The 26,812-nt window shown below is 46.7% G+C and overlaps 1 protein-coding gene and 1 long non-coding RNA gene across 5 annotated transcripts in view; one reads left to right on the forward strand and one right to left on the reverse strand.

The window, feature by feature from the left end:
• LOC137326273 (uncharacterized) overlaps positions 1 to 4,700 on the reverse strand; it is a 56,772-nt gene extending 52,072 nt beyond the window's left edge. The window contains exon 1 of the long non-coding RNA XR_010964155.1: positions 4,658 to 4,700. This is a non-coding gene — a long non-coding RNA (uncharacterized lncRNA). The remainder of the gene's footprint in view (positions 1 to 4,657) is intronic.
• The window catches only part of rad51b (RAD51 paralog B), a 701,871-nt gene that overhangs the window by 438,988 nt on the left and 236,071 nt on the right, over positions 1 to 26,812 (forward strand). The gene's annotated exons all lie outside the window — the stretch shown is intronic.

The raw sequence follows: 26,812 nt of genomic DNA on the forward strand, positions 1-26,812 counted from the left end.
TAACTGTTGAGACCAATGCTGTGCTCGCCCATCGTGTGCACACAATCACATTTCCATTAGGGGGTTACTGATTTTGTGTCAGCCTTGGCTCACTGGCAGCACTCTTCCCTCCGAGCTAGAAGGTCGTCGGCCTCATTCCAGAGACTTGAGCACATAATTCAGGCTGACACTTCAGGCGTGCTACTGAGGGAGTGCTGCACTGTTGGAGGTGCCGTCCATCAGATCAGACAATAGACTGCAGCCCGTCTGTGTTTTCAGGAGAATGGAGAAGATACCTTGGCACCGCTCAAAGAAGAGGAGAGGAGCTCTCCCCAGTGCCCTCAACCAACATCACTAAAACAGATTATCTGGTCATTACCTCATTGCTGTTTGTGGGACCTTGCTGCGTGTCAATTGGCTGCCATGTTTTCTACATTACAACAGTGACCACAGTGGTTGTGAAGTGCTTTGGGACGTCCTGAGGTCATGAAAGAAGCTATATAAATGCAAGTTCTTTCTTTCTGACAATCAAGGCGCCCTGGGTGATTATTTCTGCCCCTCCCTAACATTGCAGGAACATTGCAGCCCCATCTGTGATCACCTAAGTCAGTGCAGGCCAGGGATTGGTCTGGGGACCTCGCTGGTTCCCGTGCTACACCACACGGTGCATGTACCCAGTGAGCCATTGGATGAGGACACGGCTTTCATAGAAATCTGTTAACTTGACAAAGTTATTGTATTGTATTGTCAATACATACACCTGTGGATGACTTTGGTCAGGATATTCTGAGAGGGTTGGTCAGTGCTACTCCAGGTCACTAACTGAGCAGATAGATGGCAAATAACATTAAGAATTGTAATGCAATGTAGATTGGCACCTAAAATAAGAACAAATCTCATTACAAAGAAGGGGAAATCCCTAAATAAAGTGCAACAGGAAGCATATTTGGGTGTGTTAATTAACCAGACATTGAAAGTGATACCACATTGTGTGGCAGCAAGTGCCAAGGCAAATAATATTGGAAGGCTGTCTGAATGCAACCCGAAGGAGATTGCACTGGCAATCTAGAAATCATTGGTGGGACCAGGCCCAGGTCTTGATACCCACTTTTGGTTAGTGTAGGTGCAAAGCGTGGTTGACTCTTAACTGTCCTCTGAGCTGGCCCAGCAAACCACTCAGTTGCAGGAATCCGCTACCCGGCAGGTTAACATAAGAACATAAGAAATAGGAGCAGGAGAGAAATATGAACATTCGGCCCCTCGAGCCTGCTCCGCCATTTAATAAGGCCATGGCTGATCTTCGACCTCAACTCCACTTTCCCGCCCGATCCCCGTATCCCTTGATTCACTTAGAGTCCAAAAATCTGCCGATCCCAGTCTTGAATATTCTCAATGACTCAGCCTCCACAGCCCTCTGGGGTAGAGAATTCCAAAGATTCGCCACCCTCTGAGTGAAGAAATTCCTCCTCATCTCAGTCCTAAGCGGCTTTATCCCGAGACTATGACCCCTAGTTCTAGACTCTCCAGCCAGGGGAAACAGCCTCTCAGCATCTACCCTGTCAAGCCCTCTAAGAATTTTATACGTTTGAATGAGATCACCTCTCATTCTTCTAAACTCCAGAGAATATAGGCCCATTCTACTCAACCTCTCCTCATAGGACAACCCTCTCATCCCAGGAATCAATCTAGTGAACATTCATTGTACCCCCTCTAAGGCAAGTATATCCTTCCTTAGATAAGGAGACTAAAACTGTGCACAGTACTCCAGGTGTGGTCTCACCAAAGCCCTGTATAATTGTAGCAAGACTTCCTTACTCTTATACTCCAACCCTCTTGCAATAAAGGCCAACATACCATTTGCCTTCCTAATTGCTTGCTTTACCTGCATGTTAACTCTCTGTGCTTTGTGGACAAGGACACCCAAATCTCTCTGAACGCCAACATTTAATGGTTTCTCACCATTTGAAAAAAATTCTGTTTTTCTATTCTTCCCACCAAAGTGAATAACCTCACATTTCCCCACATTATACTCCATCAGTCGTCATCTTGCCCACTCACTTAACCTGTCTATATCCCTTTGCAGACTCTTTGTGTCCTCCTCATAGCTTACTTTCCCACCTAGCTTTGTATCATCAGCAAACTTGGATACATTACACTCGGTCCCTTCATCTAAGCTATTAATATAGATTGTAAATAGCTGAGGCCCAAGCACTGATCCTTGCGGCACCCCACTAGTTACAGTCTGCCAACCTGAGAATGACCTGTTCAAGTAGAAGACCCACCACCACCTTCTCAGAGCAACTAGTGATGGGCAATAAATGGCAGCCTTGCCAGTGACGCCCATATTCTGAGAATGAATGAAAGTTACAAAAGATAAGAGGAGATACTGGAAAAGATTGAAAGATGTTGAACAAGGATGATAGCCAGTCTCTGCTCAATAAAAAGAAAAAGCGCCTTTCATGACCTCAGGAAGTTCCAAAGCGCCTTACCGCCAACAAAATACTTTTGAAGTGTAGTCACTGTTATAATGTAGGAAACGTGGCAGCCAATTTGTGCACAGCAAGCTCCCACAAACAGCAATGTGCTAATGACCCGATTATCTGTTTTAGTGATGTTGGTTGAGGGATAAATATTGGCCAGGACACCAGGGAGAACTCCCCTGCTCTTCTTCGAAATAGTGCCATGGGATCTTTTACGTCCACCTGAGAAGGCAGACGGGGCCTTGGTTTAACATCTCATCGGAAAGATGGCACCTCCAACGGTGCAGCACTACCTCAGTACTGCACTGGTAGTGTTAGCCTTGATTTTGTGCTCAAGTCTCTGGAATGGGACTTGAACCCACGACTTTCTGACTCAGAGTCAAGAGTGCAATCAACTAAGCCACAGCTGACACTTTAAATCAATATAAACGAATGAACAACGAACTAAGAAGGTGGGCAGATGGAGTTCAGTTGTTGAAATTGAAAAATGCAAGATGTGAATTTCTGGGTTGATCCGAGTATTTTTAAATGGTGAATGAGATTGATCATTTAGACACCCAGTGGGTCAGGACAGAGTCATGGAATAATAGAATCTTACAGCATGGAAGGAGGCCTTTTGGCGTGTCTGTGCCGGCCCTTTGAAAGAGCTGTCCAATTTCATCCCACACCCAGCTTTTTCCCCATAACTTTTCAAATTAAGTACATGTCCAATTGCCTGTTGAAAGTTCTTATGGAATCTGCTTCCACTACTCTTTCAGGTAGTGTGCTCCAGATCATAACAACCCTCTGTGTGAAAAAATTTCTCCTCATTTTCCCTCTAGTTCTTTTGCCAATTATTTTAAATCTATGATCTCTGGTTATTGACCCACTTGCCAGAGGAAGCAGTTTCTCTCTACTTGCTCTATCAAAACCCCTCATTATTTTGAATACCTCGATTAGATCTCCCCTTATCCCTCTCTGCTGTAAGGAGAACAATCCCAGCTTCTCCAATCTCTCCACGTAACTGAAGTCGCTCATTCCTAGTAAACCGCCTCTGTACCCTCTCTAAGGCCTTGACATCCTTCCTAAAGTGTGGTACCCAGAATTGTGCACAATACTCCAGCTGAGGCCTAACCAGTGATTTCTAAAGGTTTAGAATGACTTCCTTGTTTCCTTCAATGCCTCTGTTTACAAAGCCAAGTATCCCATTTGCTTTCTTAACTGCCATATCAACTTGTCTAGCCACCTTCAATGATTTGTGAATATGCACCCCGCAGTCCCTCTGCTCTTGCACTCCCTTCAAAATATTACCATTTAAATTATACTGCCTCTCCATGTTGTTCCTCCCAAAGTGCATCACTTCACACTTATCTGCATTAAATTGCATCAACCTGTGTCTGTCCAATTCACCAGTCTGTCAATGTCCTCCTGAAGTCTGCTACTATCCTCCTCACTATTTACTACATTGCTAAGTTTTGTATCAACCGCAAACTTCGAAATTATACTCCCTATACCCAAGTCCAGGTCATTTATATATAACAAGAAAAGCAATGGTCCTAATACCGACCCCTGGGGGACCCCACTGCAAACTTCTCTCCAGTCAGAAAAACATCCGTTCACCACTACTCTCTGCCTCCTACCCCATAGCCAATTATGTACCCAAGTTACCATCGTTCCTTTAATTCCTTCTGCCTTTTGAAAATCCATATATACATCATCTCCTGCACTACCTTCATCAACCCTCTCTGATAATTCATCAAAGAACTCAATCAGGTCATTCAGACACGATTTGCCTTTTACAAATCAGTGCTGGCTGTCCTTATTAACCCATGCTTCTCCAAGTGAGAATTAATTTTGTCCTTGACTATGGTCTCCAGTAGTTTTCCCACCACTGACGTTAGACTGATTGGCCTGTAGTTACCAGGTTCATCCCTCCCCTTTTTTGCAATCCTCCAGCCCTCTTGCACCACTCTCACATCCAAGGAGGATTGAAAGATTGTGGTCAGAGCTTCTGCTATCTCCACCCTTACTTCCCTCAGCAATCTAGGATGCATCTCACCTGGACCGGGTGACTTGTTAACTGTGGGTGATGCCAACCTACTGAGCACCTCCTTTCTATCTATTTTTATCCTATCTAATATCTCTACTCCCCCCTCCTCTACTGTGACATTAACTTCATTCTCTTTTGTGAAGACAAATGCAAAGTACTCATTCGGTACCTCAGTTATGCCCGCTGCTTCCACAAGAAGATTTCCTTCTTTGTCCTTTCACTCCTGGATCTGATCTCAAACCTGGTTGAGAGATGAAAGATGAGATTAATTTGGGGCATTCTCATCCCTGGTTTGTTGTGTATCAGAACAGCCATAATCCTGCACTAATTGACACCAATCCGGCAATCTCACTCAGTCTGTTAAGAGTAGTTGGAATGGGAAATAGAAATGTCACGCTGTTACAGTAGAGACTCTTCGCACATTGGGGCTGGGATTTTACTCGGCATCTAACCCCTGCAGTGTCCTGTGTCAGACCTGGGTGTGGTCAACTAGGGTCGTTGAACTCAAGATTTGGCCGACTTGACAGGAAGGCGATCAGACTGGGAACTTGGGAATGCCGACTTGCCTAGTCCCAGGGTCCAGCCAGAAACTGCATGACTTGCACACCACATCTGGAGATTGAAGACGGGGACAAAGGCTCCTGAGAGTGAAATGGTGACAGTCTTCTGATGGTTGTACATGCCCTGGGAGTGTTTGATGGAACAGTGTAGAGCTCTACCCTGTATCTAACCCATGCTGTAACTGACCTGGGAGTGTTTGATGGGACAGTGTAGCAGGAGCTTTATTCTGTATCTAACCCGTACTGTACCTGCCCTGGGAGTGCCCAGTGGTAACACTGAGTTCAGAAAATGGAAAAAAATTCTTTATTCCATCCTTTACCATAATGGGATTAATCTTTCAATAATTCATGTCTGGCCCTCAGTATGTCAGAGGGTAAGGGTAGAACCTTGATCTATAGACCCCATGGAGGGGTATCCACTTTGATTCCTGGTCTGTGCTGAGCCAGCAGATCTCAGTGGGCCAGTGATGGGGAGCGATGCTTACAGGGACCAAGGAAGTAGAGGGGAAATGAGCCTTCTCCTTCTTCTGACCACTGTCCAGTGACCCCTTCTGCAAAGTACACGTGTCGGACACTGGATGAGGACAGGATCAGCTTTGCTGAGGTATGGTTCCGGGGGATGGACGATGACCAGTATCTTGCTGGAGTGGCCGTGTGCAAGCCTATTATTAGAACGCCAGCATTATCCCAGTTGTTACAAACCAGTTAACGGTGCCGCTAGAATCATAGAATTGTTACAGCACAGAAGGAGGCCATTTGGCCCATCGAGCCCGTGCCGGCTCTTTGTAAGAGCAATCCAGTTAGTCCCACACCCCCACCCTTTCCCCGTAGCCCTGCAAATTTTTCCCTTCAAGTATTTATTCAATTCCTTTTTGAAAGCCACGATTGAATCTGCCTCCACCACCAAAATGAGGCTGATCACAGCTAGTGTGTGACAGCAGCCGAGGTGCATCTGACAGATGTCAGGTTGATAACACAAGTGAGATACAGGCAGAATATAGAAACTTCAGAGGGAAAGTGAAAAAGGAAATAAGAGGGGCAAAGAGAGAGTATGAGAATAGACTGGTGGCCAACATAAAAGGGAATCCAAAAGTCTTCTACAGGCATGTAAACAGTAAACAGGTAGTAAGATGAGGGGTGAGGCCAATTAGGGACCATAAGGGAGATCTACTCATGGAGGCAGAGGGAATGGCCGAGGTACTAAATGAGTACTTTGCATCTGTCCTTACCAAGGAAGAAGATGCTGCCAGAGTCTCAGTAAAGGAAGATATAGTTGAGATACTGGATGGGCTAAATTGATAAAGAAGAGGTACTGGAAAGGCTAACTGTACTTAAAGTAGATAAGTCACCCAGCCCGGATGGGATGCATCCCAGGTTGTTGAGCGAAGGAAGGGTGGAAATTGCGGAGGTACTGGCCATAATCTTCCAAACATCCATAGATACGGGGGTGGTGCCAGAGGACTGGAGAATTGCAGATGTTACACCCTTGTTCAAAAAAGGGTGTAAGGATAAACCCAGCAACTATAGGCCAGTCAGTTTAACCTCAGTGGTGGGGAAACTTTTAGAAACGATAATCCGGAACAGAATTAACAGTCACTTGGACGAGTGTGGATTGATTAGGGAAAGACAGACAAATCGTGTTTAACTAACCTGATAGAGTTTTTTGATGAGGTAACAGAGAGAGTAGACGAGGGCAATGCAGTTGATGTGTTGTATGTGGACTTTCAAAAGGCATTTGATAAAGTGCCGCATGGTAGGCTTACCATCAAGATTGCGGCCCCTGGAATAAAAGGGGCAGTAGCATCGTGGGTACAGAATTGGCTAAGGGACAGGAAACAGAGAGTAGTGGTGAATGGTTGTTTTCGGACTGAAGGGAGGTGTACTGTGGTATTTCCCAGGGGTCAGTGCTGGGACCACTGCTTTTCTTGATATATACTAATGACCTGGACTTGGGTGTACAGGGCACAATTTCAAAATTTGCAGATGACACAAAACTTGGAAGGGTAGTAAACAGAGAGGAGGACAGTGATAGACTTCAAGAGGATGTAGACAGGCTGTTGGCATGGGCAGACACATGGCAGATGAAATTTAACGCAGAAAATTACGAAGTGATACCTTTCAGTAGGTAGAACAAGGAGAGGCATTATAAACTAGAGGGCACAACTCTTATATGGGTACAGGAACAGAGAGATCTAGGGGTATATATGCACAAATCGTTGAAGTTGGTAGGGCAGGTTGAGAAAGCAGTTAAAAAAGCATACGGGATCCTGGGCTTTATAAATAGAGGCATAGAGTGCAAAAGTATGGAAGTCTTGTTGAACCTTTATAAAACACTGGTTCGGCCACAAATGGAGTATCATGTCCAGTTCTGGGCACTGCATTTTAGGAAAGATGTGAGATTTACTAGAATGATTCCAGGGATGAGGGACTTTAGTTACGTGGATAGATTGGAGAAGCTGGGGTTGTTCTCTTGGAACAGAGACGGTTGCGAGGAGATTTGATAGAGGTATTCAAAATCATGAAGGGTCTAGACAGAGTAGATAGAGAGAAACTGTTCCCATTGGCGGAGGGGTCAGGAACCAGAGGACATAGATTTAAGGTGATTGGCAAAAGAACCAAAGGTAACCAAAACCTTTTTATACAGTGAGTGGTTAGGATCTGGAATGCACTGCCCGAGGGGGTGGTGGAGGCAGATTCAATTATGGCCTTCAAAAGGGAACTGGATAAGTACTTGAAAGGAAAAAATTTGCAGGGCTACGGGGATAGGGTGGGGGAGTGGGACTAGTTGGATTGCTCTTGTGTAGAGCCGGCGCAAACTCGATGGGCCGAATGGCCTCCTTCTGTGCTGTACCTTTCTATAATTCTATGATGCCCAGACTCTCCATTCATTGATCAGGAGCAGGACTCTTGGCCCATAATCCTCCCACCCTAGCATAAAGGCACTGAGGCCAATTTTAGAACCTCTCCTGGTGTCCTGGCTGAGATCAGTCAATTCAGCGTGGACTTATGGCCTGTGTGACTAGACCAGGAGATGGTAATGACGTTTTGCTGACTTTGTGAAGCTCGTGTCGGATCAAGTCTGGCCCAATCTCGTTCATAAAGTTGCTGCTTTCTGGTCTCAACTGGGTTCCACATCGCTGCACTGGGCAGCAAGGGTGGGTACCCTTGATCACCATTCAGTCACTCCTACCAGAACTGTGCATGTAAGCATGGAGTGAAGACCGGATCAGGCTGCAATGGCACTCACGGTTGAATAGCCTGCTGCCACTCATCTTCTCAGTGCCACAGATAGGGGGCACCGCCAGCACTTTTGAATCTATACTCCAGCAAGAGTCACAGCCTTGAGGGGTGAAATCGGAAAATAGACCTTTAGTTTATTGTTTTTAAGAGCTTCAGATCAGAGAGAACAAGACCTTGAGTGAGACAGATTACGGCCCATGACGGCAGAAAGCAAAGCCCGAGATACCTTCAACTTGTGCTGAACTCTGGAAAGCTCATCTGAGCCACAGGAAGGTTTTTTAATAATAGGAATTTGTATCATCAGTAGCCGACAGCCATATAGAAGGAGAGATTCACACTGGCGATTCTCAGCATGAGACGAATATTTGGATACGTTGCCTTAAATACACACTCACTGTTTCACAGGCCTGCTTTAAATTAGCATCACTTAGCAACGCATCCCGTCCCCTGCAAATCTCAATAACCCCTACAAGCCTTTGGGGATTTTTTAATGTTTGAATATTCAATATACTATAATCTTCTCCCCTCCCCCCTCTGCAACTATCAAACCGCCCATTTTGTGTCTAATTTCTCCTCGATGTGAGCACTATCCTTAGCTGGCTGTTGGTGTGTGTAGCATCTGAAGGATGATGTGTGTGTTCCTCTCTGATAGATTACAGCTGCCTGTGGACAGGGACGAGGCCAGCTATACTCCCCTGATTCCCTCCGCACCGGGCTGTGAGTGATGGGCAAATCTGGCCACAGGATCACAGTGAAGACGGCTGGAACGGATGAGAGTAATTTGGCCTTTTGATACGTTGCCTGTGATAAACCAATGCAGGTTTGCAGAATAATGGCCTGTAGAAATTAATTATCCCCACTGAGTAATGAACTTCAACTCATTAACTTATCATTTCATAGAATGCCACAGCACTGAAGGCCATTTGGCCCATCATGCCTGTACCGGCTCTTTGAAAGAGCTATCCAACTTGTCCCACTCTCCCTGCTCTTTCCCCCATAGCCCTGCAAATTTCTCCTTTTCAAGTATTTATCCAATTCCCTTTTGAAAGTTATTATTGAATCTGCTTCCACCACCCTTTCAGGCAGTGTATTCCAGATCATCACAACTCGCTGAGTAAGGAAAATTTTCCTCATCACCCCACTGGTTCTTTTGCCAATGACTTTAAATCTGTGTCCCCAGGTTACCGACCCTCTTCCCAGTGGAAACAATTTCTCCACATCTACTCTATCAAAACCCCTCACATTTCTCCCAATATTCTCTATCCCCGAGGGCGTCAGCACTCTTGACTCTGAGTCAGATGGTTGTGAGTTCAATTCCCACTCCATAGACCTGAGCATAAAATATAGGCTGACACTCCCAGTGCAGTACTGAGGGAGTGCTGCACTGTCTGAGGCGCCATCTTTTGGATGAGACATTAAACCATCCACCCTGAGGTGGACGTAAAAGATCCCACGGCACTATTTCGAAGAACAGCAGGGGAATTCTACCTGTTGGGCTGGGGCCAATATTTATCCCTCAACCACCATCACTAAAAAAAAAGATGATCTGGTCAGGTTGCTGTTTGTGGGATCTTGCTGTGCCCAAATTGGCTGCAGCGTTTCCTACATTACAATAGCGACTGCGCTTCAAAAGTACTTCATTGGCTGTAAAAAGCTTTGGGACGTCCTGAGGTCGTGAAAGGCTCTGTATAAATTCGAGTCTTTTTTTCTTTCTGTAGCAGGCATTGGCACCCAGTAACATCAGGCGCCAGGTGTCTCTGGCTTGCACAGCGCCCGTTGCCCACCGTGCTTTATAATATGATCTGGAAGCGCCCGTGGAACCCACGGCCAAGTTGTGCACAGTGTCCCCCCCCCCAATAAACTGCTGGAAAGGTACTCAGTGTCCATACAAAATGGCCTCTGGCATAGGAAGCATGGTCGTCACGTTGGGTCCTTTCTCCTAAAGTGGACTCTCATCTGCTTGCATTTGAGCAACTGTTCATTGTTTCCACCGATTTCAATGCTTCTCAGCTGTTTCCAAAACTGAAGTAACTCAGAGGTTCTTAAAGCTGCACTCCACTGGCTGTGTGTACCTGTTTCCCCAGGGAGCTGTTGATGTGTGCTGCCTATGTTGGAGCTATGGGTATCTCTCTGGGCACCTCTGAAGGAGAGAAAAGAAAGACTTGCATTTATACAGTGCCTTTTACGACCTCAGGTCGTACCAAAGTGCTTTACAGCCAATGAAGTACTTTTGAAATGTAGTCACTGTTAGAATGTGGGAAACACGGCATGCAATTTGCGCACAGCAAGATCCCACAAACAGCAATGAGATAAATGACTGGATAATCTGTTTTTTTAGTGATGTTGATTGAGGGATGAATGTTGGCCAGGAACTCCCCTGCTCTTCTTCAAAATAGTGCCATGAGATCTTTTACGTCCTCCTGAGGGGGCAGACGGGGCCTCGGTTTAACGTCTCATCCAGTAGACGGCACCTCCGACTGTGCAGCACTCCCTCCGTGTCAGCCTAGATTATGAGCTCAAGAACCCACAACCTTCTGACTCAGAGGTGAGAGTCCTACCACTGAGCCACAGTTGTCACCTTGCCCTGCGGAGTATCAGTATTATGGGTTGTAGCCCCAGGGCACCATGGAGGTTTTAGTGAAACATTTACTTGGCAGGTATCTGAAGGATAAAACTAGGCAATCATTTCCCATTTTGTAAAACAGGCGGATAATATTTTTCAGCTCATGAACCCTGAGTAAATCCATATTTGATCCCAGTATAAGATTCTAGCGTCCCTTTCCTATTAACTCCTGTTACACAGGAGCCCCCTAGCCAAGAATAATATTCTCTGGGCAAATAAGTCATAAATGTATCTGGTATCACCTGAAAATTACAATAAAATCCAGACCAGAACTCACATCTTTGTGCTTAATGACTACTACAGTTGGTAAAAAGAGAAGAGCTTTCCATGGGTAACATGGGTCCTTCCCTTCAAATAAATTCACACTGGCTAGCCCCGATGGTTAATAATCACCCAACCATCCCCCAGTTTTCTCCCCTCCTCTCCTAAAGGAACTGACTCTTATTGGGGTACAGTTTCACAATCCCCTCCCTCCCCCCACCCTCCTCCTTCCATTACCTCTCCCAAGCAGCCATTCTTAATGTGTGGGCCCGGTCAATGGATGTTGGTAGGCTATTCAACTGTTGAAGGCATCACTGCCAAGTCCAAATCCTGTCCTCATCTACTGTGCAGATACACAAAGCTTCCATGCAGGTTTTACTACACTGTGAGTTCCAGTTGCTTTCTCTCTCCGACTGCAGCATTAGTTGAGATTCTCCATGGTCGAAAAGCCTACTGACACTCACTATCAAGAATGGCTGCTTGGGTAAGGCTCTGGAAGCCAGTTTGCACCCGTGGGACCGTTCAACAGTAGGAATTGGGAGAGGCGGGGGACTAAAATGAGGTGGGGTGAGGATACATAACAGGCAATGTCAATTAACAGCAAGTGTTAAAATACAAAAGTGATGTACACAGTGGGTTTTACCCCTTTCGCCCTCCAATAGCAGGACCACCCTGACAGACAGATCTGATTCTCAAAGCTATCCCAAGAGCTCGGGCTTACACCCATTCTCCCTAATACAAAATGGGCCCGGAGACAGGTGACCTCTGTCCACAGCTCTCTCCCCCCACTTGTCTCGCTGTCTCCCCGTCTGTAACGGAGGCTGGAGTCCCATGATCCCCACCACTGACAGGGGCTCGAACCACAGCCCAGATCCCCGAGAACGGGGATCCCCGATGGCCGTGGGAGTACTGGCCATCTGCCGGCACTCCGTCAATGTAAGACCGCTTGAAGTCGGACTGAAAGGAAAAGGGGCCGACCAACTATTTAAAGAGCGAGAGAGAGCAAGGGAGGCTTACTTGTGACTAGGCTGAACCCTGTCAAAGCAGTGACGAATGACATGCAGCTTTCTGCATTGCAAAGTAGTGTAGAAGAATGCAGGGGACCAGTGGAACTGGGATCCAGCTCTGCTGTAGAAGTACAGGGAACAATGCCCTCCCTGTTAGCCTCTCAGAGCAGGCTGCCTGAAGAAAACGCTGCAGGGAGCAGGAAACCGAGAGCCTATGGGAAAGTCTAGGCACTTCGAAACTGAAAACAGTGGTTGGCCTTTGATCTGCCCTCCTTTCTTTCACCCTCTCCGCGTCCTTGTTTTACAACTCGCTGCCTCTGAACAACTCCCAGTGGCTGCTGGCACGGTCTCACCGTCTCAACAAGAGACAGCGGAGATTAGAAAGAGGAGGGGGAGGGGGAGGGGTGGGGAAAAACTCGAGGCTCCATTCTTTATTCCTTCTCCACATCAAGAAACTGGCAATTGCGGGCGAGGTTTCAGCGTGCTATTTTCCAAAAGGTTCCCCAGGAACAAAGGATTCACAGCAGCGGAACGGGTTAGGAATAAAAGCAGAGCACAAGAATCAGAAAAAAATTGGAGTCACTTTGTAGGTCCTGTGTAAAGAAATAAGAACATAAATTCAATCAAATACAAAGGAATTGAGAGGGCCCCCTTCCTGATGAGGAATGGTTGACAGAACCCCCTGCCCCCACTCCCATCCCTCCACCATCCAGCCTCCTCTTCTGAGCTTTTTCCGCTCCCCCAACTTTCCCACCCGATGATAATCTGACAGGCATCTCATCTCTGCTTTTCCTCGAAGGTCCTCTCCCCGGCAAGAGGGACTTCCATTCCTACTCCTTCGTCCGGTGCTGTGTAACGCAGAGGCCCAATAGAGCTTCAAACACCAAGGGGCTGGTTCCCTACCTTCACCGAAACCGGGTTTGACAACCCGAACGCTCGCTCGCTCTCTCTCCCCGATTTCAGCAGTGGGTTCCTCAAACCTCGAGACCTTTGTACTGTGGAGCACAGCTGGAGAGTCGGCGGGAGAGCACTGCCATTAGCTCCTTCTCCCAAGTCCAGAGTTGCAATAAGGGCTATGGTAGCCTGGTGGTTATATTGCTGGACTAGTAATCCAGAGATACATGAGTTCAAAACCAACTGTGGTGGTTTGAGAAATTGAATTCAAATTAAAAACAAATCTAGAAATAAAAAGCTGGTATCAGTACCTTTGGTTGGATAAAGTCATTTAATTTAATATAATTTCACCTTTAATTGTTTGAAGAGAACATGAGCTGCCTTTATATTTTTTTATTCAGTCTCGGGATGTGGGCGTTGCTGGCAAGGCCAGCATTTATTGATCTAGTTGCCTTGAGAAGGTAGTGGTGGGCCTTTTTGAACCGCTCATAGCAGCAACTGAGGGGCTTGCTAGGCCACTTCAGAGGGCAGTTAAGAGTCAACCAAGTTGGTGTGGGTCTGGAGTCACATGTAGGCCAGACCGGTTGAGGACGGCAGGTTTCCGTCCCTAAAGGACATTAGTGAACCAGTTGGGTTTTTTTCACAACAATCTGACATCTTCATGGTCACTTTTACTGATACCAACTTCTTATTTCCAGATTTTGATTTTTAAATCTGAATTCAAATTCTCACTCCGCCACGCTGGGATTTGAACTCAGGTTTTCTGGATTGCTAGTAATATGACCACTGCGCTACCGTAGCCCTTATTGCAGCTGCAGTCCTGGGAGAAGGAGCTAAATGCACCGCCTCTCCCGTGTTAGCCCTTCACTAAGCCTTGCTACCTTCTGCATGCTCAGGGTGCCCGTAATGTTCTGGTACACACGCCTAGTAGTGCTGAAACTCGTTGCTGCTTCCAGAGCAGTGGGTTGAATGTTCCCCAGAAAGATTGACAGCAGTCGGAAAAGGACAGTTTAAACAAAAGAATGCGTGGTCTGGGCTGCTATTGTTTTTTAAAAAATCCAGCAAATTGATTTAAATTTTGCCACCAGCTACCCAAGACCAATGTAAAAGCTGACAGTCTTTGCAGTCTGAATGAAGGCCTCCTGCAAACACAAAATAAGATAGAACTTTGGTACAACTTACAGCAGTAGCAAAGCAGTTCCAGGGTCTGAGATGCAACAATACCAATGAAAGTTATAAAGGTGAGTCATAGAATCGTATAGCACAGAAGGAGGTCATTTGGCCCATCGTGCCTGTGCCGGCGATTTGAAAGAGCTATCCAATTAGTCTCAATCCTATGCTCTTTCTCCTTGGCCTGCAAATGTTTCCTTTTCCAGTATATATTCAACTCGCAGCCTTGAAAACAGTTATTAAAATAGTTGAAGAACTGTTCAGGAGTGGAATGAGGGGAGGCAAAGAGATTGGAGGCCCACTTTGGATAATTGCTTGTTAATCACAATTTCGGAGTTTGGTTGAAGCAGGGTTGCAGGCCAGATGGTGTCAGTTGTTATTGTGTGTTGTGTGGATACAGCTGAGTTGCCCTATACGATTACCTGATGTAAAGGGTAGAAAGTGCTTTCAAGCTCCAGCATCCGTGGTACATATGAAGAGGGGGTTGTGTGAAAGCAACTTACCATATGGGGCACATTACTTCAATGGGTTATTACAGGGCCCTCTCCTCCACAGGCTTAAAATGGACTCAAATTGCCTATTATCCCAATTAGTGTAATAAGTGGTCTAATATGGACCAGCAAGGCCATTTACATCATTCCCAAGTGCCTTTAATTGACTCCGGTCAGACTGTTCACCCACTGGGCCCCAAATCTCTCTTGAGACTAGCTGTCTAGGCCGTAAGCTCTGGAATTCCCACCCTAAACCTCTCTGCCTCTCTACCGCTCTCTCCTCCTATAAGACGCTCCTTAAACCTAACTCTTTGGCAAAGCTTTTGGTTACCTGTCCTAATACCTTCTTATGTGGCTCGGTGTTAAATTTTGTTTGATAACGCTCCTGTGAAGCGCCTTGGGACATTTCACTATGTTAAAGGCGCTATATAAATGCAAGTTGTTGTTGTTGAGACAGCTGAGATCCTGAACCGAGGGATTCTTCCAAGTAAGATGGCCAAGCGAATTTTTGTACAACGTTGATAGGGATTTTTTTTTTCCCCCTTTAGTTTACAGCTCTCCTTTCCTGAAGGCGCTGATTCTTGCTGGTGTACCGCTCCATAGGTGCTGGCAGCAATCAAACCTTGGTCCTCACCCCAATCCAGCGACCCCCTGCTGGAATGTGCACCCGTGTGTAGAGGGTGTTGGGTGGAGGATTGGGTCGGGCTTGGCTGTGCTCCCTTCCTCAGTCGAACAGCCTGAGAAAAGCCACTTGGGCAAGATATTGGAGGGTGACCTGTGCCCCTTGAACCACATTTCCAGCAAGAGGTTGGCATGAATTTGAACATAGAAGATTAAGGGGTGATCTAATTGAGGTTTTTAAGGTGATTAAGGGATATTACGTGGTAGATAGAGAGAACCTATTTCCTCTGAAGGGGGAGTCCAGAACAAGGGGGCATAACCTTAAAATTAGAGCTAGGCCATTCAGGGGTGATGTCAGGAAGCATTTCTTCACACAAAGGTTAGTGGAAATCTGGAACTCACTCCCGAAAAAGCTGTTGAGGCTGGGGTTCAATTGTAAATTTCAAAACTGAGATTAATAGATTTTTGTTAGGTAAGCGTATTAAGGGTTACAGAACCAAGCCGGGTAGATGGAGTTAAGATACAGATCAGCCATGATCCAATTGAGTGGTGGTACACGTTCAAGGGGCTGAATGGCCTCCTCCTGTTCCTATGCCCCCAGTAGTGAGGGGGAGAAAGTTGGAAGGTGGGGGAAGGGCGAAAGAAAGTTGTCCACTCAAAATATGGTAACGTCAGCGCAGTACTGAGGTAAAGCCTCTTCATTTGGGTTTTGCTTGACTAAGAGAGAAGGCTAAATTGTAGAACTGCAGAGAGAGAGAGAGATCTCAAAAAGGCTGGCAGTCTGATAACAAATTTGCCTTGCCTCAGGCTTTTAATAGGTAGCAGCTGAGCCACGGTGGAGGACTGGGTGTGAGATGTTTGCTTTGTAAAGCACTGGCACAGCACTCATTTTAAAGTTCAAGAATCCCTTCGTTTAATGGGCAAAAATAAGGTGGGAATGAATCACAGAATGGTATTCACACAGGCTCACAAACCACACAGACACTCTCTGACTGCCATTGCCAAGCCAGCCACCGTCCTAGTACATTTCCTGCTTATTTTTAATGCAAGTGTTTTTTTTTCTCTTTTTAAGTAAATCGCAGTCTCCGTGCTCAACAAACACGGCAGCTGTTTGTTCTTTTTCAGGCAGAATTTCTAGAACTTCCTATTTTTATTTTCCTTCAATGTTCACACTTCCTCCTAAAAGGCACCGACTCTTGCTCCTTTATCCTCCTCCATCTCCTCCTCATCTTCCTCCTCCTCCTCTTCCTCTTCCTCCTCCTGCTCCTCTTCTTCCTTCTCCTCCCCTCCTCCTCTTTTTCCTCCTTCTCCCCTCCTCCTCTTTTTCCTCCTCCTCCCCCCTCCTCTTTCTCCTCTTCCTCCTCCTCCCCCCCCCCCTTCCTCCACCACCACCTCCTCCTCCTCCTCTTCCTCTTCCCCTCATGCGCCTCTTCGTCGTCCTCCTCTTCCTCTTCCCTTCCAGCTCCTCCTCCTACTCCTCTTCGTCATCCTCCTCCTCTCTTTCCCTTCTGTTCCTCTTCCTCCTCCTCCTCCTCCTCTTCCTCCTCCTGCTCCTCTTCCTCCTCCTTAACGCTTGATGACCCCTAACAGTTCAGAACTTGCAAATCTTGTCCAAATGGCTACTTGTCGCATGTGAGCTCAGACAGTGAGATTTGTCTGCGGTGGAATAGCCTGTCTGACTCATTCAAGAGACAGTTAGATGTTGTGCAAGAGGAATGTAAGCCTTTTCTTCTGGCTGGATGAGCTAAGATGACCCAAGTGGCCCCTCTCATCTGTACCTATTTCGTGTCGACAAGCTTTTTGACTAGGATGGGCATCACAGCTGAGCCCGATTTCCTGCTTACCTCTGTACACAACAGGAAGTTGTCTTTATATTGCACCTTCAGCATAGAGAAATGGGTCAGAGCATTTTGAGGCGATAGGGAGATAAAAAGGAACAGATGCTGAACCAATGGTTGGAGAGGTGAGTGAAAAGCAGGGAGGCAGAGGGGTTTAGGAGGCAGTTCCAGAGAGCAGGGCTTGTTCCAGTACACACTTCCTAGCAGGGGGCCACTGGATAGAACAGCGGCCCTTAGCTGAAGTGATTTTCCCTAACCCATGGATGCCGAGGCTAATTGTAGCACTTCAAAGACTGAAATCAGCAAATTCAGCACAGACAGGCCATCAAACCTGGGTCCTTCCTTGTCTGTGTGGTTCACTTACACAGTGTCCTTACCAACTTGAGCCATTAGGGGAGATATCACTAAAAAAATTTAAAATGGAGCCTGAGGCAAGATGGTGGGCACCCCCCTAAATAGGGATGGCGGATTAGGTGAGATGAATATTGATGTTTCCTGTCAAAAAAATGTACTGAAACAGTTCTCAGACTGTCCCTAAACTATGAGAGACAGAAAGGAAATACCTGCATACTGGAATCAGAAAACAAGAGTTATGTCCTGAAGATCAAAATGGGTATTTTAGCATTCTGATAATGTGGCATTGTTCCAGGGCAAAGGTCGCTACAGGAATCGGGGTTGGCGAGAGGGGACTGTAAGAGTGACATTTCACTGTCTCTCCATGTGCCATAACAACTGGCAGCAGTACACAATATTGGTGGTGAGAGAACTCAGGCCTGGGAAGTAGGCCAAGCCACAACAGCCTGGCAGGTAGGCCGTGCCAGTGGAGCGGGTTGTCACTGACTGCCAACCCTCCAGGATTGTTCTGGGGTCTCCAGGAATTAAAGATTAAATTTCTGAACACTGCTGTGAGTAACCCCGAGAGAAAAATCTCAGAGGCATTAAAAATAATTGTGTTTTTTTTTTCTATTCTCTTTGAACACTTTTGTTTATTAGTTATGAAAATATTGGAGATGGGATAAAAGGCTGTTTGACTGGGCGGGACGGTTGAATAAGGGAGGGACATGTGATGAAACCTCTAGGAATACGTCCAACTAGAGTTGGCAATCCTACACACCTGGAATGTGGGCCGCACCACAGAGGCCTGGAATGTAGGCCGCACCACAGAGGCCTGGAATGTGGGCCGCACCACAGAGGCCTGGAATGTAGGCCGCACCACAGAGGCCTGGAATGTGGGCCGCACCACAGAGGCCTGGAATGTAGGCCGCACCACAGTCAAAGTTGAATTCTAGAATGAGAAATATGGAAGTGTCCATTAGGAAAACCAGGTAGGATGGCTTGCATTATTCACAGCTACCTCTGCTCCTCCAACTAAGCTAGCCAGTGTTAAGTGTAGTGGGAACATACAGTGTCTATCATGGATGAGAGAAGGAGCAATGGACTGGATTCATTGTTTGTAAATAAATTGCTTTTGTTTGTGACTGCGACTTTCAGTTCTGTCTGTCAGTCAAAGTTCGGCCTAACCCAGCCATGATCCACAAGCAGCGCTGAGCAGACAATCCCTGCGTTACCTTCCCTCTGCTGACTCCACAGAGCTGGGGTTCCCACGTTTACTCCAGACCGTGACTCACACAGCACAATGGAAGCCCAGCACACGCTCTATTAGAAATCTCCATTTACATAAAAGATTTAGCACCAAACACGGCCTCACAAGAGATCCTTCTGGTAATTTTTTTTTCCTCTACAAAAGTTACTTGGCAGTAATTAGTTGTGTCCTGACACGCACTTTTGTGAGGGTTGGCTGCTCAGAAGCACTCTCAGCAACAGGACCACACAAACTGGATGCTCCACTATTGTTCACTGTGACCTTTCCCTCTCTCACCTTTGACCTGTGACCAGAGCATGATTGTCTAGCTGCTGTTTGTAGGATAACGCTAGACTGGCTGGTGTCACATCATTTCACCACATTAACGGTAGACTTCTGAGAGCAAACAATCAATAATCGAAAGAGGCAGAATACAGACAACAATAGGGAACCAAGTTTAGGATCACGTGACCAGAAGCCATTGCTGTACATACAATCGGACCTTGTCATTAGCATCCCACGGACACAGAGCCAGGTGCTTCTTGTGAAGAGCGCATAGCCTCCAGACTCAATTACTCCAGGCTGGTCTCCCATCCTCCACCCTCTGTAAACTTTCAGCACGTCCAAAACTCTGCTATATCCCGCAACAAGTCCCACTCATCCAGCACCCATGTCCTCGCTGGCCTTCATTGGGCTGAATGCCTGGAATTTAAAATTCTCATCCTCGTATTCAAATCCCTCCATGGCCTCGCCCCTCCCTATCTCCCTCTCTGAATCCCTCCACCACCTCATCTAAGACCATCCTTAAACCACCCCCCCCGCCCCGCCCCACCGCCCCTCGTGCTTGGCCAAGTTCTTGGTCAACCCAGTAGTAAAAGAAAGACTTGCATTTATATCACGCTTTTCACGACCTTGGCGTCCTAAAGCGCTTTACAGCCAATGAAATAGTAATTATAGTACAACTAGTAATAGTTCTGGTAGTAGTTCCAGTAGTAGTAGTGGGACTCCCCAGATGACTTGGATTGTTTCAATGTAAGGACTTGCACTACACCAGGTTATAGTCCAACAGTTTAATTTTAAATCACAAGCTTTCGGAGCTTACTTCCTGACGAAGGAGGTAAGCTCCGAAAGCTTGTGATTTAAAATAAAACTGTTGGACTATAACCTGGTGTTGTGCAAGTCCTTACATTTGTCCACCTCAGTCCATCACCGGCATCACCACATCTTGAATTGTTTAGGCAGCGGGTGGCTGAGCCATACAGACCAAGAAGGCCTCAGGCTCAATCGCTTGTGATGGCCTCTGGTGAAATAGAGGCCATCACAAGCGAGGCAGCCTCAGGCCGTGAAGATTCACCTCCGTGACCCTGGATTAGTGTCTCAAGGATTTGGAATTCTGTGTTGTTTCTGGAATTTTCAGTTTTTCTTGACATACCAGCACGCTGCCTCTGTTGCTGCAAGGTGTTAAAAGAAGCACTTTCTGCATCAACATCAATAGCTTTTATCATCCATGTTAATACAGAGAACCCCAGGAGTGTGTCAATAATAAGAGGGAGTTACGGGGAATGTGTCTGCATTTACAGGGGGTCCCGGGGAGTATGTCAGTATTTATAGGGGGTCTCCAGGAGTGTGTCAGTATTTACAGAGGTTCCCCGGGAGTGTGTCATTATTTACAGGGGGTCCCAGGAGTGTATCAGTATTTACAGGGGGTCCCTGGAAGTGTGTCTGTATTTACAGGGGGTCTCCAGGAGTGTGTCAGTATTTACAGAGGATCCCGGGGAGTGTGTCAGTATTTACAGGGGGTCCCCAGGAATGTGTCAGTATTTACAGGGGGTCCCCAGGAATGTGTCAGTATTTACAGAGGGTCCCCAGGAATGTGTCATTTTTACAGGGGGTCCCTGGGAGTGTGTCAGTATTTACAGAGGATCCCGGGGAGTGTGTCAGTATTTACAGAGGATCTCGGGGATTGTGTCAGTATTTACAGAGGATCCCGGGGATTGTGTCAGTATTTACAGAGGATCCCGGGGATTGTGTCAGTATTTACAGAGGATCCCGGGGATTGTGTCAGTATTTACAGAGGATCCCGGGGATTATGTCAGTATTTACAGAGGATCCCGGGGATTGTGTCAGTATTTACAGAGGATCCCGGGGATTGTGTCAGTATTTACAGAGGATCCCGGGGATTGTGTCAGTATTTACAGGGGGTCTCCAGGAGTGTGTCAGTATTTACAGAGGATCCCGGGGAGTGTGTCAGTATTTACAGAGGATCCCGGGGATTGTGTCAGTATTTACAGAGGATCCCGGGGATTGTGTCAGTATTTACAGAGGATCCCGGGGATTGTGTCAGTATTTACAGAGGATCCCGGGGATTGTGTCAGTATTTACAGAGGATCCCGGGGATTGTGTCAGTATTTACAGAGGATCCCGGGGATTGTGTCAGTATTTACAGAGGGTCCCCAGGAATGTGTCAGTATTTACAGGGAGTCCCTGGGAGTGTGTCATTTTTACAGAGGATCCCGGGGAGTGTGTCAGTATTTACAGGGGGTCTCCAGGAGTGTGTCAGTATTTACAGAGGGTCCCCAGGAGTGTGTCAGTATTTACAGGGAGTCCCTGGGAGTGTGTCATTTTTACAGAGGATCCCGGGGAGTGTGTCAGTATTTACAGGGGGTCTCCAGGAGTGTGTCAGTATTTACAGAGGATCCCGGGAATTGTGTCAGTATTTACAGGGGGTCTCCAGGAGTGTGTCAGTATTTACAGAGGATCCCGGGGATTGTGTCAGTATTTACAGGGGGTCCCCAGGAGTGTGTCAGTATTTACAGAGGATCCCGGGGATTGTGTCAGTATTTACAGAGGGTCTCCAGGAGTGTGTCAGTATTTACAGAGGATCCCGGGGAGTGTGTCATTTTTACAGAGGATCCCGGGGAGTGTGTCAGTATTTACAGAGGATCCCGGGGATTGTGTCAGTATTTACAGAGGGTCCCCAGGAATGTGTCAGTATTTACAGGGAGTCCCTGGGAGTGTGTCATTTTTACAGAGGATCCCGGGGAGTGTGTCAGTATTTACAGGGGGTCTCCAGGAGTGTGTCAGTATTTACAGAGGGTCCCCAGGAGTGTGTCAGTATTTACAGGGAGTCCCTGGGAGTGTGTCATTTTTACAGAGGATCCCGGGGAGTGTGTCAGTATTTACAGGGGGTCTCCAGGAGTGTGTCAGTATTTACAGAGGATCCCGGGGAGTGTGTCAGTATTTACAGGGGGTCCCTGGGAGTGTGTCAGTATTTACAGAGGATCCCGGGGATTGTGTCAGTATTTACAGGGGGTCTCCAGGAGTGTGTCAGTATTTACAGAGGATCCCGGGGATTGTGTCAGTATTTACAGGGGGTCTCCAGGAGTGTGTCAGTATTTACAGAGGATCCCGGGGAGTGTGTCAGTATTTACAGGGGGTCCCCAGGAGTGTGTCAGTATTTACAGAGGATCCCGGGGAGTGTGTCAGTATTTACAGGGGGTCCCCAGGAGTGTGTCAGTATTTACAGAGGATCCCGGGGATTGTGTCAGTATTTACAGAGGGTCCCCAGGAGTGTGTCAGTATTTACAGGGGGTCCCTGGGAGTGTGTCATTTTTACAGAGGATCCCGGGGAGTGTGTCAGTATTTACAGGGGGTCTCCAGGAGTGTGTCAGTATTTACAGAGGATCCCGGGGAGTGTGTCAGTATTTACAGAGGATCCCGGGGAGTGTGTCAGTATTTACAGGGGGTCTCCAGGAGTGTGTCAGTATTTACAGAGGATCCCGGGGAGTGTGTCAGTATTTACAGAGGATCCCGGGGAGTGTGTCAGTATTTACAGGGGGTCTCCAGGAGTGTGTCAGTGTTTACAGAGCATCCCGGGGAGTGTGTCAGTATTTACAGGGGGTCCCCAGGAGTGTGTCAGTATTTACAGGGGGTCTCCAGGAGTGTGTCAGTATTTACAGAGGATCCCGGGGATTGTGTCTGTATTTACAGGGGGTCTCCAGGAGTGTGTCAGTATTTACAGAGGATCCCGGGGAGTGTGTCAGTATTTACAGAGGATCCCGGGGAGTGTGTCAGTATTTACAGGGGGTCTCCAGGAGTGTGTCAGTATTTACAGAGGATCCCGGGGAGTGTGTCAGTATTTACAGGGGGTCTCCAGGAGTGTGTCAGTATTTACAGAGGATCCCGGGGAGTGTGTCAGTATTTACAGAGGATCCCGGGGAGTGTGTCAGTATTTACAGGGGGTCTCCAGGAGTGTGTCAGTATTTACAGAGGATCCCGGGGATTGTGTCAGTATTTACAGAGGATCCCGGGGATTGTGTCAGTATTTACAGAGGGTCCCCAGGAGTGTGTCAGTATTTACAGAGGATCCCGGGGAGTGTGTCAGTATTTACAGAGGATCCCGGGGAGTGTGTCAGTATTTACAGGGGGTCTCCAGGAGTGTGTCAGTATTTACAGAGGATCCCGGGGATTGTGTCAGTATTTACAGAGGATCCCGGGGATTGTGTCAGTATTTACAGAGGGTCCCCAGGAGTGTGTCAGTATTTACAGGGGGTCCCTGGGAGTGTGTCATTTTTACAGAGGATCCCGGGGAGTGTGTCAGTATTTACAGGGGGTCTCCAGGAGTGTGTCAGTATTTACAGAGGTTCCCGGGGAGTGTGTCAGTATTTACAGGGGGTCTCCAGGAGTGTGTCAGTGTTTACAGAGGATCCCGGGGAGTGTGTCAGTATTTACAGGGGGTCCCCAGGAGTGTGTCAGTATTTACAGGGGGTCCCCAGGAGTGTGTCAGTATTTACAGGGGGTCCCTGGGAGTGTGTCAATATTTGCTGAAATTCTGCTTGGAGCACAAGCTGATTTTGCCTGGTTTATTTTGAGCTACCAGCACAGAGGTGATTTAAATGTGATTAGTGTGGCCCACTACATCATCTGCTGTGAATGCAGAGATCAGGTATTCCTGGGCAAGTGCACCAAGGTATGGAGCAGCTTCTTGAAGCAATGCTGTGCTGGTGGCACAGTTAGATATGGGGCACATTCTTCAATGTGTTGTGCTGAGGCGAGACAAGAGACTCACAAAGTCGCGGGGGGCAGGACGGGCAGCCTGTGCCAGACAGAGTGCCCTGAATGTTGGGGTCCAGCAGTAAAACTGCAACCAAACGGAAGGGAACAAATGGACACCCATTCCAAAGAACCAGCAGTGTTGCGATGCCAAAAAAATTAGCCTTAAAACCAATTCCGGTGGTTGTGGGCCTACGGGAGTTGGCTTTGCTCCAGCCTTTTAAAGGTGTAGGGAGCTGCTGTCTCACCGGCCAGCCCTCCATGTGTCCAGGGAGATGTTTAATGGGTGGTGGGCAAAGAGCAGTAGGCCAGTATACAATCCAAGAGAGAAGGGTCTAATGGCGGGAGGTGACGAGGCAGAGGTGGTGGGGCTGAGAACTCCAGCGAACAAGGGCGCAGAGGCTAATGGTGGAGCGCAGGTGGCAAGGGGAAACAAATGGGCCAGTGTCAATAGAGTGGAGGGTGTGTGCCCTGTCAACTGGCTTCCTCTGCGCTATTTCGAATAAGAGCAGGAGAGTTCTCCCTGGTGTCCTGGCCAATATTTATCCCTCAACCAACATCACTAAAACAGATTTATCTGATGCCATTGCTGTTTGTGGGATCTTGCTGTGCGCAAATTGGCTGCCACGTTTCCTACATTACAACAGTGACTACACTTCAAAAGTACTTAATTGGCTGTAAAAGCGCTTTAGAACGTCCTGCGGTCATGAAAGGCGCTATATAAATGCAAGTCTTTCTTTTCTATGGCAGCAGAGAGGGTGAGGTAGGGAGCAAGGATGGTGCAGTATTATGGAGGTGAGGGAGAAGGGCTTTGGAGCCATATCAGAAGTGGAGGGAAGAAGCTGAGCTCAGGACGGAGCAGAGCACAAGATTTTTGGGATTAACTTCAGTTTTTGTCAACTTTTAAAAGAGAAAAAAATGTTTTTTTTTCTTTTAAAAAAAGTTTTGTTTTACTGTAAATGGGAGAGAGCACACAGAGTTCAACACAACCTGAGCAGGGAGAGATACGACTACGAAGGCAGGAAATCTGACATTTCACACGAAACCATCACGGCATTTTCAAACCTCCGAGAATCAGATCGGGGCCCGAGCTGACTATTCTCCACCTTCATTGAAGCGGGAACTAGATCAGCACATAGATAGAACCTTTTCATCGTATCAGGTAGATTACTGATCAAACACCGTGACTTACTCCCACTCCCATCCCCTCCTCGCTGATCAGGGTTGTGAAAAGAAAGCTTAGGACAGACACCAAGGATTATCTCTGAACACTAATAACCCTTCCCGCATCCACAGAACCTCAAACACTAATACTAGCCCTTCTTTCCCCATTCACACCTCAAACACTAATATTAACCCTTCTTTCCCCATTCACACCTCAAACACTAATATTAACCCTTCCTTCCCCATTCACACCTCAAACACTGATATTAACCCTTCCTTCCCCATTCACACCTCAAACACTAATATTAACCCTTCTTTCCCCATTCACACCTCAAACACTAATATTAACCCTTCCCCATCCACAGAACCTCAAACACTAATATTAACCCTTCCTTCCCCATTCACACCTCAAACACTAATATTAACCCTTCCTTCCCCATTCACACCTCAAACACTAATACTAACCCTTCCTTCCCCATTCACACCTCAAACACGGATATTAACCCTTCCTTCCCCATTCACACCTCAAACACTAATATTAACCCTTCCCCATCCACAGAACCTCAAACACTAATATTAACCCTTCCTTCCCCATTCACACCTCAAACACTAATATTAACCCTTCCTTCCCCATTCACACCTCAAACACTAATATTAACCCTTCTTTCCCCATTCACACCTCAAACACTAATATTAACCCTTCTTTCCCCATTCACACCTCAAACACTAATATTAACCCTTCTTTCCCCATTCACACCTCAAACACTAATATTAACCCTTCTTTCCCCATTCACACCTCAAACACTAATATTAACCCTTCCCCATCCACAGAACCTCAAACACTAATATTAACCCTTCCTTCCCCATTCACACCTCAAACACTAATATTAACCCTTCCTTCCCCATTCACACCTCAAACACTAATATTAACCCTTCTTTCCCCATTCACACCTCAAACACTAATATTAACCCTTCTTTCCCCATTCACACCTCAAACACTAATATTAACCCTTCCCCATTCACACCTCAAACACTAATATTAACCCTTCTTTCCCCATTCACACCTCAAACACTGATATTAACCCTTCCTTCCCCATTCACACCTCAAACACTAATATTAACCCTTCCCCATCCACAGAACCTCAAACACTAATATTAACCCTTCCTTCCCCATTCACACCTCAAACACTGATATTAACCCTTCCTTCCCCATTCACACCTCAAACACTAATATTAACCCTTCCTTCCCCATTCACACCTCAAACACTAATATTAACCCTTCTTTCCCCATTCACACCTCAAACACTAATATTAACCCTTCCCCATCCACAGAACCTCAAACACTAATATTAACCCTTCTTTCCCCATTCACACCTCAAACACTAATATTAACCCTTCTTTCCCCATTCACACCTCAAACACTAATATTAACCCTTCTTTCCCCATTCACACCTCAAACACTAATATTAACCCTTCTTTCCCCATTCACACCTCAAACACTAATATTAACCCTTCTTTCCCCATTCACACCTCAAACACTAATATTAACCCTTCTTTCCCCATTCACACCTCAAACACTAATATTAACCCTTCTTTCCCCATTCACACCTCAAACACTAATATTAACCCTTCTTTCCCCATTCACACCTCAAACACTAATATTAACCCTTCTTTCCCCATTCACACCTCAAACACTAATATTAACCCTTCTTTCCCCATTCACACCTCAAACACTAATATTAACCCTTCTTTCCCCATTCACACCTCAAACACTAATATTAACCCTTCTTTCCCCATTCACACCTCAAACACTAATATTAA

This window comes from Heptranchias perlo, chromosome 10 (assembly GCF_035084215.1).
Source record: "Heptranchias perlo isolate sHepPer1 chromosome 10, sHepPer1.hap1, whole genome shotgun sequence".
NCBI classification, from domain to species: Eukaryota; Metazoa; Chordata; class Chondrichthyes; order Hexanchiformes; family Hexanchidae; genus Heptranchias; species Heptranchias perlo.